Source organism: Palaemon carinicauda, unplaced genomic scaffold (assembly GCF_036898095.1).
Source record: "Palaemon carinicauda isolate YSFRI2023 unplaced genomic scaffold, ASM3689809v2 scaffold53, whole genome shotgun sequence".
Lineage (NCBI taxonomy): Eukaryota > Metazoa > Arthropoda > Malacostraca > Decapoda > Palaemonidae > Palaemon > Palaemon carinicauda.
The window spans coordinates 186,215-198,821 of record NW_027171794.1 but is presented as its reverse complement, the minus strand read 5'-3'; the positions used below and the strand labels follow the sequence as shown (position 1 = coordinate 198,821).

Here is a 12,607-nt window from a genome sequence, read left to right as displayed (position 1 = left end):
CCCCAAAGTATGCACCAATAAGTGCCTTGAGAACAGAAGTCAGATTCTCTTGTTACTACACCAGAGATATGAAAACGGAACTAAATTATGTGAAATATTTAATGAATAGCGGAAGTGCACGGGTGAAAGAAATCTTTTTTTACTTGTTTGATAAACAACAATTGAAATAGCCAAAAGCTATTAAAGATTATCTACAAGTTCTGAATTTAAACTATCAGGGCCTTCTCAATGTAATAGATCTTGATAAAAGAATTTAAATCACTAGACAGAAAAATATGGGAAGATGAAATAGAAAGAAACGCACGCTTCAACTAAACTACAGATGGAAACCACAAATAAAGGAAGACCGAAACATTTATGTAAACTGCCTTTTTTGAGCACGCACCCAACACACTAGATCTGCAGTGGAGGAAAAAAATTTGAAAATGCCGATACAATATGCAAATTATGTGGTGAGGAGGAAGAGACGTTGATGCACTTTATACTATATTGCAAAGAAAAAAAAAAAAAAACAACAACAATAAGAAATGAGAACAACATACTTGAGACCCTGAAAATAGAGAAAATTTGAGGAAAACTACTTTTTTTTAATAGAAAATGAGAAAAATATATTTGAATATCGAAAAAATTATTTACAAACTTTAGAAAGCCAGAAAAGAAATGTTAGACCAGCTCAAACTAAAGCTGAGCGAGAAAAGGTGTAAAAAAAAAAATAAGTAAATAAATAAACACAGGGTCGCCGTTATAAAGGCTATGGCCCAACTATTATACCGGACTGGTAGCAGGATGCTAGCTCAGCTGGTAGATAATATGTAACAGACTATAATTATTACTTAGGAACCTCAACATATATATGATTTGGGGATGCCATAAACGGTTTTGATAAGCTGAGTTTGAAAGATTGTATCACAGAACTAAGTATGATGGTAGGGAAAGATAACACGAAGATGATATATAAATTAAATGAGAAAGCTAATGCAATTATCAAGACCCCATTGGTTATACAGAGGAAATTAGGATAGAAGGAAACATAAAACGGGGAACAGTATTTGGACCAAAGTTATGTTCAATAGTCACAAAGTTAATTCAATAAGTGAGAAAACGATAACCCTGATTAGAAACATTAGAATAGAAGCTTCAATTTATGTAGATGATATAATGTTCCCTAGCAACAATCGATACAAAGTCGAAAGAGCCATTAACAACTGCCGCAGTTTGGAAGAACTTGAGAAATTTACGTTTAGCACAAATCCACAGAAGTCTGCGGTGTTAGTAATTAGACACAAAAATTAAGAGGTTAAAAAGGTGAATGGAGTGGTTAGAAATGGAAGGATAGAAACAGTTAAGGAATATAAATACTTAAGAGAATGGTACTCAGATAAAGGAAACCATAGTCTCAGCATAAGCAAAAGGGAAGCAAAAATAAAATACATGGTACAGGAAGGTAGGAAGTATGGAGACAGTAACAGAGTAGGAGATTTAGCATTGCTAGTGAGAATAAAGATCTATGAGACAGTAGTAGTACCTACAATATTTTGCTAATATTGAGACACGGGGCGTAGTAAACGGATTTTGAAGCAACGCGAAAAATCTATTTTTGGGTGAGATGGCCATGTCGTCCTGATAGAAGGTTCCTTTAGGCAGCTTTCTAAGGGATATTTAGCTACATTGATACTCCCTGAGAATTGACCATAGGTCTCCAGAATTCTAACTCCTGGCGCGAGTATCCTTAGAAATTTTCTTAAGGATATTGCATAATTTCAGGGGATGTATTTCTTGATAGGACACATAGCAATCTTCACCCCAAATAGAGTTTTCGCTCTGAGGGGGAAGAGTGGCGAAATTGAAGGGGAGTCGTCGTCAATGTTACCCAGTGGATCCCCTTCCCGTACTACTACAGGGCCCAATATGGCTACCCATTCCTTGTAGCAATTAAGCATGGTGGCTACAGATAGAGTAGTTTCGGGTGGGGATTATTACGTATGTACAATCCTTTTCTTCGAAAAGGAGGGCGGGTCCAACAGGACGACATGGCCATCTCACCCAAAAATAGATTTTTCGCTTTACTTCAAAATCCGTTTTTTGAGCTCAAGCCATGTCGATCTGATGGAAGCTTACCAGAGAATTACTTGGAAGTACTGTATCTGTGGGTTTGTACAAGTGCCTTAACCTTGATTAAGCTTCTATATGGTCATCCAGACCACATAAATATATGACGGTACCATTATTCGTCATATCCACTAAGCTTGGAACAATCTTAGGGCTTCCTGTCCCCTGCAGGGAAATGTCATCATTGACTATAGAAGCGACAAGGTTTGTATATATGTTGGAACAAATGTAATTATCTTTCAATAAATATGTTCACACATATATGCACCTTCAAGTATTACTTTATTTTAGGAAAATAAGTGAATAAGAACTCTTTAATTTTATTCGTCTACTTTAGGGCGAATAAGACGCAAATACATTTTTATCCTTTATTTGTATCGACAACATAAATGGAACAACGAGTGTATTAAATTAGAATCAAGTAACATACAGCCAACATTCTAAAGATACATATATATTTATCACCTGAAAGGGAAAAAATATATATATTAGCCATTCGAAATCATTTGAAAATTATTAAGATAATTTCACTGTAAATATTGGATGAGTTTTAACACTGCGTACAAGCGTACACATGGCACTGGTGTCATTGGTATGATTCTACGCCTATAAAGAACAGGGTGACCCTTAATAAAAGGTATTACACTGCAAGGTGTTAACACCTTTTCACCCAAACTGTAACAGTCCCAAACAGTTCACTGTTCATCGCAGCACTAGATGACAGGTTTTACAACACTACCTGCCGCCACCACAAAATGTTTCAAATCGTGCATTTGCTTCGCGTAATGTTTATAGAAGACTAGAGGATTTCCAACCAGTGTATGAGCTGAGTCTCTCAAAGTCCATATACTGAAAAAAGTTTAGCGAGGAAGTAATCTTTCTCGGATGATGAACTCCGGGTATACTATCAGGATCCGCTCTGCGAATGAAGTAGGTGAGCTTCGCCCACAGTTGTTTCAGGGATAAGTTTGATCCTGAGGTTTCGCCTTTGAAGAGCTGTCCTCCCTTGAAGTCTGAAGTTCTTCAAAGATAGACCTTTAGACACTCTACTGGGCATAGAGAGACATCTTCCTTCTGAGGGCAGATTCTCTAGGGACCACACCTTTTGGTGGGTAGCTCGTTTTTGGCGAGAAAGGTAGGATCTGGAAAAAGATTCAGTTCTCCCACTTCTGTGAACTGAATATGGCCCTCGTCTCTTGATAGGGTTACTATTTCACTAACTCTAGCCCCTGAGGCTATAGCGAACAAAAATATCACTTTTTGTGTTAGATCCTTTAGAGAGCAATCTTCACTGTTCAAGTTTGAAGCATAGTGTAAAACTTTGTCCATGCCTTTGGAATCTTGTTGAAGATTTCGTTCGACAGGTCCACCTGGAAGGTGTATAGAAGAGGTCTAGTGAAAGCTGACTTACATGTAGTTATCGTGGTGGAAGCCAAGCCTTGCTTGTGAAGGTGGATGAAGAAGGATAGGCAGAAATCCATCAAGATTTCCATCGGCTTTTTGGCTTTAACAAAGGCGACCCACTTCTTCCAAGACGATTCATATTGTCTTCTGGTTGACTTAGACTTATATTCTTTTAGAAAGTCTATACTGTCTTTTGAGATCCCAAATCTTTTCTTGACTGCTAAGGCGAGAAAATCATGAGATGAAGGTTTTGGGTTCTCTGTGATGAAGCGAAGACAGTCGACTTCTGAACCAATTGGGATAGAACTGGGTTCGGTAGAGGAAATAGCCTCAACTTCAGTTCTATCACCAGAGGGAACCAATTGCTCTTGGGCCACTTGGGGGCCACTACTGCTGCAGTTCCCTTGAAGGATCTCAGCTTATTGAGGACCTTCAGCAGGAGATTTGTTGGAGTGAACAAGTAGATGTGGGTCCATCTGTTCCAATCGAGGGACATGGCATCCGTCCCCTCTGCCTGAGGGTCCTCGTACGGGGCTACGTATCGAGGTATTTTCTTGTTGTCGCTTGTTGCGAAGAGGTCGATCTGCAGTTCTGGGATTTTTTCCAAGATGAAGGAAAATGAGTCTGCGTCTAGGGACCATTCTGACACTATCGGCTTTAGCCTGGATAGAGCGTCCGCCGTCACATTGCTGAACCCTTGTAGGTGAACTGCCGATAAGTGCCATCTTTTCTTTCTTGCCAAGCGAAAGATGGCCAACATCACGTGATTTATGTAGGGCGATCTCGAGCCTTGTTGGTTCAGACATCTCACTATCACTTCGCTGTCCAAGACCAGTCTGATGTGGGCTGATCTGTGAGGGGAGAGCTTCTTCAATGTTAGGAGGATTGCCATATCCTCCAGAATGTTGATGTGAAAGGTCTTGAACAGGGATGACCAGGTCCCTTGGGCTTTCCTTTGGTGGGAGTGACCTCCCCATCCTTCTGTCGAGGCATCCGTGTGGATGGTCACCGATGGAGGAGGTGGTTGTCAGGGAACAGTTGTTGCTAGGCTCTTGACCTTCGACCACAGCTTGAGAAGCGATCGTAGTAAGGTCGGTACCGGTCTCTGTAGATCTCTTCGAGCTCTTGATGCGTATCTTCTCCAGACTCCTGATGCATCTTTCAGCTGTGCTCTTAGCACTGGGTCTGTTACTGCTGCAAACTGGAGAGAGCCCAGTACTCTTTCCTGTTGGCATCTTGAGATCCTGTTGGATTTCAGTAGTCTCTTGACAGAACAAGCGATCTCTCTCCTCTTCTTTGATGGAATGAAAGACGAGAGACGGTGTGACTGCAAGTTCCAATGGATTCCCAGCCATTGAAACTCCTGAGCTGGAGAGGGGCGAGACTTCTTGTAGTTGATCTTGAATCCTAGATGTTCCAGGAACTGGATCACTTTCTTGGATGCGACTGAGTGGAAGGTGCCAGTAAGCATCTGCCAGGTCTATTGAGACTGTGTACGCCCCTTTCGGTAACAGGATCCTTAAGTGTTGAAGGGTTAGCATCCTGAACTTGTTGTTCTCGATGAACTCGTTGAGTGGCGACAAGTCTAGAATGACTCTGAGTTTGTCCGAGTCCTTGGGAACACAGAACAGCCTTCCCTGGAATTTGATGGACTTTGCTTTCCTGATAACCCTTCTGATCAAGAGTTCTAAGGTATATTCTTCCAGTAAGGGGGTGTAGTGTTGGAAGAACTGAGGAAATGAAGGTGGAGATTTGTTCCATTTCCATCCTAGTCCATTCTTTATTAGGCTGTGGGCCCAGGGATTGAAGGTCCAACGATCCTGAAAGTGGAGGAATCTCCCTCCTACCTGGAGCATCTCATTGCTTGGATGGTCCTGAGGGTTTGCCACCCTGACCACGTCCTCCCCTGCCTCGTGAGGGGTTTCTTGAGGAGCCCCGTCTAGATCCTCTTCCTTTCGGGTGAAAGGTAGTGGTGTGCCTCTCAAATCCTGGGTTGAAGGCTGGTGACTGAGCTACCAGCTGTTGAGGCACCACTTGGAAGGTGGTTTGTGGTTGAGCAACCACTTGGGTCATCGTGGTCATGGTGACCGTGGGATGTTGTACAGCCCGAGAAGGTAGTCGTGACTTCTTCGTCTTCCTCTTAGGTTGGGGACCAGCATCAGGGGATTTTCTCTTCGAAGAAATGCCCCACTTTTGGAGAAGATTCCTATTCTCCGTGGCGGCTTTCTCGAAGACTTCTTGGACTACTTCCTTTGGGAAGAGGTCCTTGCCCCAGATACAAGACGTAATCAGCTTCTGGGTTTGTATTTGACCGTTGCGTTGGCAAACACAAACTCCCTGCAGGGCCCCCTGGCCTTCACGAAAGCGTACAAGTCCTTGACTAAAGTGGCCATGTGCATCTTGGCCAGGACTGTGTACATGTCTGGGGTACTAGGAACGCCTGCACACATGTCCATGCAGTTCTGGAGGGAAAAAGAAGCGGCTAGCCTCCCCTTTGTCTCCTGTTCTCTTCTCAGGAGAAAATCTGACAACTTCGGGAGGTTCTCGCTGAACTGCTGTCCTGCGATGTCCGTAATTCGTTACCCCGACTTCGGCTTTCTCTGGAAGGAGTGTTCAAATGAAAGAGAAGGGGGCAAACTTTCATCCAACCGCAACAAAGCCGGCAGTCGGCAGGAATTGCGGGTGGCGGCCCAAGGGAGAACCGGAGAACACTCTAAGATAGGGAGGTCCCACGCCGGCAGACCGACCACCTATGCTATCCCATAGTTCGACTATATGCGGGAAGTGAAGCAGCACGTACTCACCCACGAAGGGACCAAGCCGAACCCACAACCTGCCGGCAAACGGTGGAGTTGTAGGACGTCGGACAGGGGTGTGATAGCTAGGCCAACACCAAAGGAGAGAGGGGGGAGGGGGCGAGGGTCCTGAGGGGGAGCGTGGGGGAAAGCGTAGCCTTCACCAACGCCCCAGGGGGGGGGGGGGTTTCTGTTCCGGAACCAGCTCTATCCCAGGTGTAGGAGACTTCATTCTCCGGCCTAGGGTAGGTTAGTTCAGAGAAGGTATAGCACTAGTGTACTGTCCTAAACTATAAAGAAACAGAATCCCCTGGCCTGCCTAACCTAGGCTAGGGAAGCCAGTCCCGAACCAGGCAAGGCAGGTGTAGGGCAGGTCGCTAGGTGACAGGGAGGAAAGGGTCAAAACCCTACCAAGTGTGGACTAGGGGGAAAGGCAGAGCCCTTCCACCTTCGCCAACCAGCAAGGCCCTAAAAGGAGAGTTCATTCACCTAGAGGGGGAGCTGGGAGCGAGCGACAGTTACTCTGAGGTTCTGTCCCAAACTCAAAGCTCATGTTCTATGGCTAGGAGTGGGGAAGAAAACCCTAATCTAACCTTACTCGAATACGATTCGAGGTAAGGAGGGCTAGGATGTAGCCTAGGCTACCTCAGAGGGAGGAGATACCTTAGGTAAGGTAACTGGGGAGGATAGGAAGTATACACGGCCCTACGTTAGGTGAGGGGCAAGGGAGTCGACTACCAAGATCACCGAGACCCTTAGTATACTTCCTCAAAGGCGAAAACATATGTGCAATCACTGAATCTTATATGTATAAATGCCTAAAATCTCCATTTCGTAAATTAAAACTAGGAACACTATTATATTATGCATGAGAGTAAACAAAAACCACCCAGGCTATCAAGTCTAGGGGCTAGGCTAGAACCCTAGCCTACGATCGGCTACCTATGCTCGCCGAAAAAGATACTATCGGCATAATATAACTAATTCCTAGCAATGAAGACTAAATAACTAATGCTGATAATTAGTTATAAGACCGTGAAGGGTTTTTCTGGCTAACTAAATAAAGCATGCGAGGCGAACAACCGCGTCAAACATGACGTCTCCGGTCAAGGCACAGCTCCGCCACAAAACACGGTATTTTAAGATAAAAAGGCGTTACTTTACGGCTGGAGCTTATTTATACAATACAAGAATATGGTACTGTACTCAACTTTCCAGAAGATTGCGACATGATGAAATACATAGCGAACAAATGGGAAAAATCAAATGGTCATATATGCTACATAAGAAGAAATGACGATGGCGCGCTCCAGCGGCGTCATCCAAGATGGCGGCCGGATGTTGACATCGCCGAGTACCAAAACAGTAATGGAGGAGGAGAACTTTGTAACAGCTCCTCCCATAACTTGCCACCATTTCCCCCTCGAAGCCTAAACGCTATGTGGGGTGCAGATAGCTATGTGGTGTGTCAACCATACGTCCCCTGTTGATATTGTAATGGGAGAATGTTATCCTTTTGGTATTTTGATTTTTTTTTCTGTGAAATTGATTCATTATCTGACTCTAATATCTTTAAAATTATCTCTGTTAGTAATATTGATTATAAAAATCATTTAAAGAAAATTTATTTCATCAATGAATGCATGTAACATTATTGCCATTCCTTTCTTATGTTTTTCTCTCTCTATCTGATACGTGGTCTTGAGTCCTTCTTTTTTTTCGTTTTGGACATACTGGCATGAGAGAAACACGTAGGAGAAGCCGAATGGGTATGCTTCCCCGTCCATTAAAGATATTTGTTTTGGGTCATTAGAGAAGACATTGACGTATCCCATTTCAAAGGGAACCAGTCTTGGAGACCTGTGATCATGTCAGTCTGGGAGATCTGTGATCTTGGACTCAGTCTGGAAGATCAAATCATGGAACAGTGTACAACATTTTGAACTGAATAAAACTAGATAAGGATCACGTCTCTCTCTCTCTCTTACACTTCGAATGTCAAGTTCACTTTTAATGAATAACAAAAATTTATGTCAGGAGGAAAAGAAAAATCCACCGTGACATATGGTGGAAGCTGTAAAGGGATTAATAACCTTATGCTATTGATTCCACTCACCCATGAGGCCTAAGTATTGCAGGTCACACTAACGTTTTTGTATATTTTCATAGAAATATTTTTTTGAGCTGTAACATCCTATTTATAAGGTATGTATAGCATGTAATTCTTAATGTCTGATATTATTTACATATTTGGGGGATTATTCTGTTTAAATGATTTTTGCTAAATTATTGTATTAAAATGGTCAGTGCTATGGATGACTCGTACACAGAACTAATAGAGTTAGAAAGCGAAGTTAAACAAACTGCAAGGGAAACACAGAATCTTACACAGTCCTATCAGGGAGTTTGGTCACAGGTAGGGGATTTAACACAGCAGGTTCAAAAAATGGACAGGGAGATGTCTAATATTCAGGGAACAATGCAGCACCTTATACAAACCCTTAATGACAATCAACCACCAGTAGTGTCTGCGCCACATACTCCACATAATCCATACAACCCTTACCCAGATACACACATCAATACAATATTAGGAACACTACCATACAGTTCCCCAATCCCTCCATGTACGAACACACAAAGCACACCACAAAGCGCATCTGCGCTCATGAATACAGTACCCCTAACACCTATAAGGGCATGGCCAACAACACAACCCTGCAATTCCAACACCACCTACACCATCCCCCATCCCTAATCCACCACCAGCCTACCCGCCTCCTCAACTTTCTGTTAATCAAACAAACCCTTTCATTATACAGCAAGGTAATCAGTGTGTCACATCCAATCCTTTTATTGGATCTTTCAGTAATGCTAATCCATTCCTTTATTCAAATACTACTCCAGTAGCAGTTTCTCATGATACAGTATACCTGTTTTAAGGCCAAAAGATGTATCTCTCCTCAAACTTGCAGAGCTTAAGGGTGTAGTTGCCGACAATAGGTTGAATACTTTCTTCAGGCAAATAGAGTCATGCACAGGCTCAGATGATAAGAGGATAGAAGTTGACATGGCTAGGGCTGAACAGGATATAGCTACTTTCTTGGCCGCTGAGATACAAAAGAATGGTAATAATCTGTCTTGGAGTGAGATTAAAAGGCTCATGAAACAACAGTTTATAGGTGCAGCAACTCTTTTACAGGCATGGCAAGAGATAACTGCCATGACTTATTACTTTGATGAACCTCCTTGTTCTTTTGTTAATAAATTGCAGTGTAAAATTTCAGCTTTAACATTGAAGTTCCCCAATGATCCAATTCCAACATCAGATAAGTTCCTTAAGACAAAGATATATAAAGGCTTAAATTCACAAGTTCAAGTTAAATTAGTTGATTTCTTGGCAGACCATATACCTTTAAAGAATTTCATGGCATATGCAGAAGAAGAATATTATAGGGCTCAGGGCATAATTATTAGTAATAACAACAGAGTCTTGCCCATTTTGGGTGCTGGAAGTTCCCAGTCACCAATCCCAGTAACAAATACCCCTCCAGTAGGAACTCCATGTAATGAAATAGAGAAATTAACAAGAAAATTGGATGAGTTAAACAAGAAAATTGAGAAAAGTATCCATGACGAGACAAAATAATATTAAAAAGTACTGTGCTTTTTGCAAAGTAGCCATCCATAATCTGTCTGATTGTCCTTATAATCCACCCAAGGGAGTATGCTTTGATTGTCATCAACCAAATGTTAGGAGAGGTCATGTAGGATGTCCAGGACAATTAGGTGGAGATAGTTCACTATGACTAGGTCACGCCAGATCTCCAAGTATAAGTTTGATGGTTAATGATTGCATGATAGGAGCTTTAGTTGATACAGGTAGTTGTGCCAGTATAGTCAAGAAATCCTTTGTGGACAGTTTAGGTTTGAAGCCTGCTAAGATGAGAAATTTACCACAGTTAACGGGAGTCACAGACACAGTTGTACCGGTATTAGGATCGGTTTATTTGGGTGTTAATGTTGGCCGTAGAGTTGTTACTCATTTATTTTATATTGTGCCAGACCCACTTTTAGAAACAGAAGTCCTTTTGGGTGCAGATTTATTTGGGATTGCTTGTTTAACATGGGATCATAAGAAGGGTATCCTGGTTTGGGATAATATTACGTACCGTGTGCGGCTTCTTAAAATGAGTCCTTCCACAAAGAGAATTAGGAATCTCAAGATAGTTGAATCCTCAAATCCCAATGTAGATGAGATTAGGTTAAAGAAAAAGATTATTCTACCTCCTTCCTCAGCAGGAATATATGCAGTTAACGTTAATGAAGATGCGGATACAGTACTCCTATTGGAACCAGGAATGAAACATAGTGGTGCTATGAATGCTTTGTGCCTTAAAGTTAATAACAATAAGGAAGTCTTTATACCTCTAATAAATAGTACAAAGGGTATAGTTAAGTTAAAGATAGGAATGTTGATAGGTACTTATAAAAAGATTGATGAAAGGGACATCAGTTCAGAATCTCCCATATGTAGAAAGATTGAGATTAAGAATGAGCTTATCCCTGAAAGCATGCGTGTTGCACCAGGACAAGGATGCACTAGAGAGGAGAAATTGGAAAATTTAATTGCACAACACGATTGGTCACATCTAGATGATGAACAACAGGCCCAGTTGAAGAACATGGTAATGGAAAATCATCAAATTTTTATATTATAAAATAATGAGTTAGAAAAATTTCAGGGAGTTCAAGGGCATATTAATGTTAGTGATCCACAGCCAGTTAGGACCCCTATGTATAGATATCCTGAGAAAGCTAAGCAACTTATTGTCGATATGTTAGAAGATATGGAGGCCAAAGATATAATTGAGCCATCCACAGCTGCGTGATTAAGTCCTATAGTTTTAGTTAGGAAGCCTGATAACTCGCAAAGAATGTGCCTGGATTATAGGAAAGTTAACACACACCTCCAAACTGATATTCATCCTCTACCTAGATTAGAAGAGTTAGTTGAGTCAGCTTCCGGGAGTCAGTTTTATGCCTCGTCGGACATGAAAGAGGCTTACCACCAGGTAGAATTGGAGGAAGATAGTAGAGATTTGACAACTTTTAGTGATGGAGTCTCCCTGTATAGATTCAAGAGACTCCCCTTTGGGTTGAGTTGTAGTCCAGCCATATTTTCAAGAGTAATAGGAAATATCTTAGCTCCCTTAATAAAGAAAGGCTGGGTCAAGAATTATTTAGACGATATAGTCGTCTGGGCCCCTAGTTTGGAAGAATTAATTGGGAGATTAGGAGAGTTGTTCAAACTGTTAGGTGAAAAGGGAGAGAAGCTAAATATTAAGAAATGTCAGTTTGCTCAAGAAGAGGTCAAATTTCTGGGCCATACCATATCTAGGGATGGATGCAAACCTTGTCCGGACAACGTAAGTGCAATCAGAGATATGAGAGCTCCCACTAATGTAAAAGAAACTAGAAGATTTTTAGGTATGTGTGGGTTTTATAGGAAGCACATACACAATTTTGCTAAAATTGCTGTCCCCTTGCTAATCTCTTAAGAATGAAAGAACCATTTTGTTGGACACCTGAGTGTCGGTCTAGTTTTGAGCAGCTAAAACAACTTTTGATGACAGCTCCAGTACTGGTAAAAGCAGATATGACAAAGCCTTTTCAGTTGTTCACAGATGCTAGTCTAGACCATGTAGGTGCAGTACTGATGCAGGAGAGTGATGGTCTTTTGAAACCTGTTGGATACTTTTCAAAGAAATTGAAACCTGTCGAACAGAAGTATTCAACTACTGATAGGAAAGCTTTGGCCATAGTCTTGGCCTGTAAGCGGTTTCATCATTTTCTATGGGGTACCATGTTTACGGTTCAGACAGATCATCAGCCTCTTGTGTCCGTCTTCAAGAGAAAGACAAAGTCTCCTAGGATGAATAGATGGATTATTGAAATGCAAGATTATCGCTTTAAGGTTGTATATAGGCCAGGAAAGCTCAATGAAGTTGCTGATCAGTTAAGCAGGCCAGTTAGAGCAATTTTCCACAATAATCAAGATAATTATCTTAGGTTAGGTAAGGAAGAATTTAGAGATAAACAGGTAAGTGAAGCCAGATGGGGTGACTTGATTGCTTACTTAGAAGGAGAAAAATTACCTTGGAAGAGGTTTCCCAGAGCTTTAATTCATAATTTATACTGTATGAGGGTTTGTTGTACCTGAGTGCTGATAAGCAAGATAATAGTATTCAGTTAAGACTTGTGGTGCCTCAAGAGCTTAGGAAAGCAGCCTTAAAATT

The 12,607-nt window shown here is 41.6% G+C and overlaps 1 pseudogene; it reads left to right on the top strand.

The window, feature by feature from the left end:
- Positions 1-8,607: 8,607 nt before the first annotated feature.
- On the top strand, positions 8,608-10,476 carry LOC137637092 (uncharacterized; annotated as a pseudogene).
- The last annotated feature ends 2,131 nt before the right edge of the window (positions 10,477-12,607 follow it).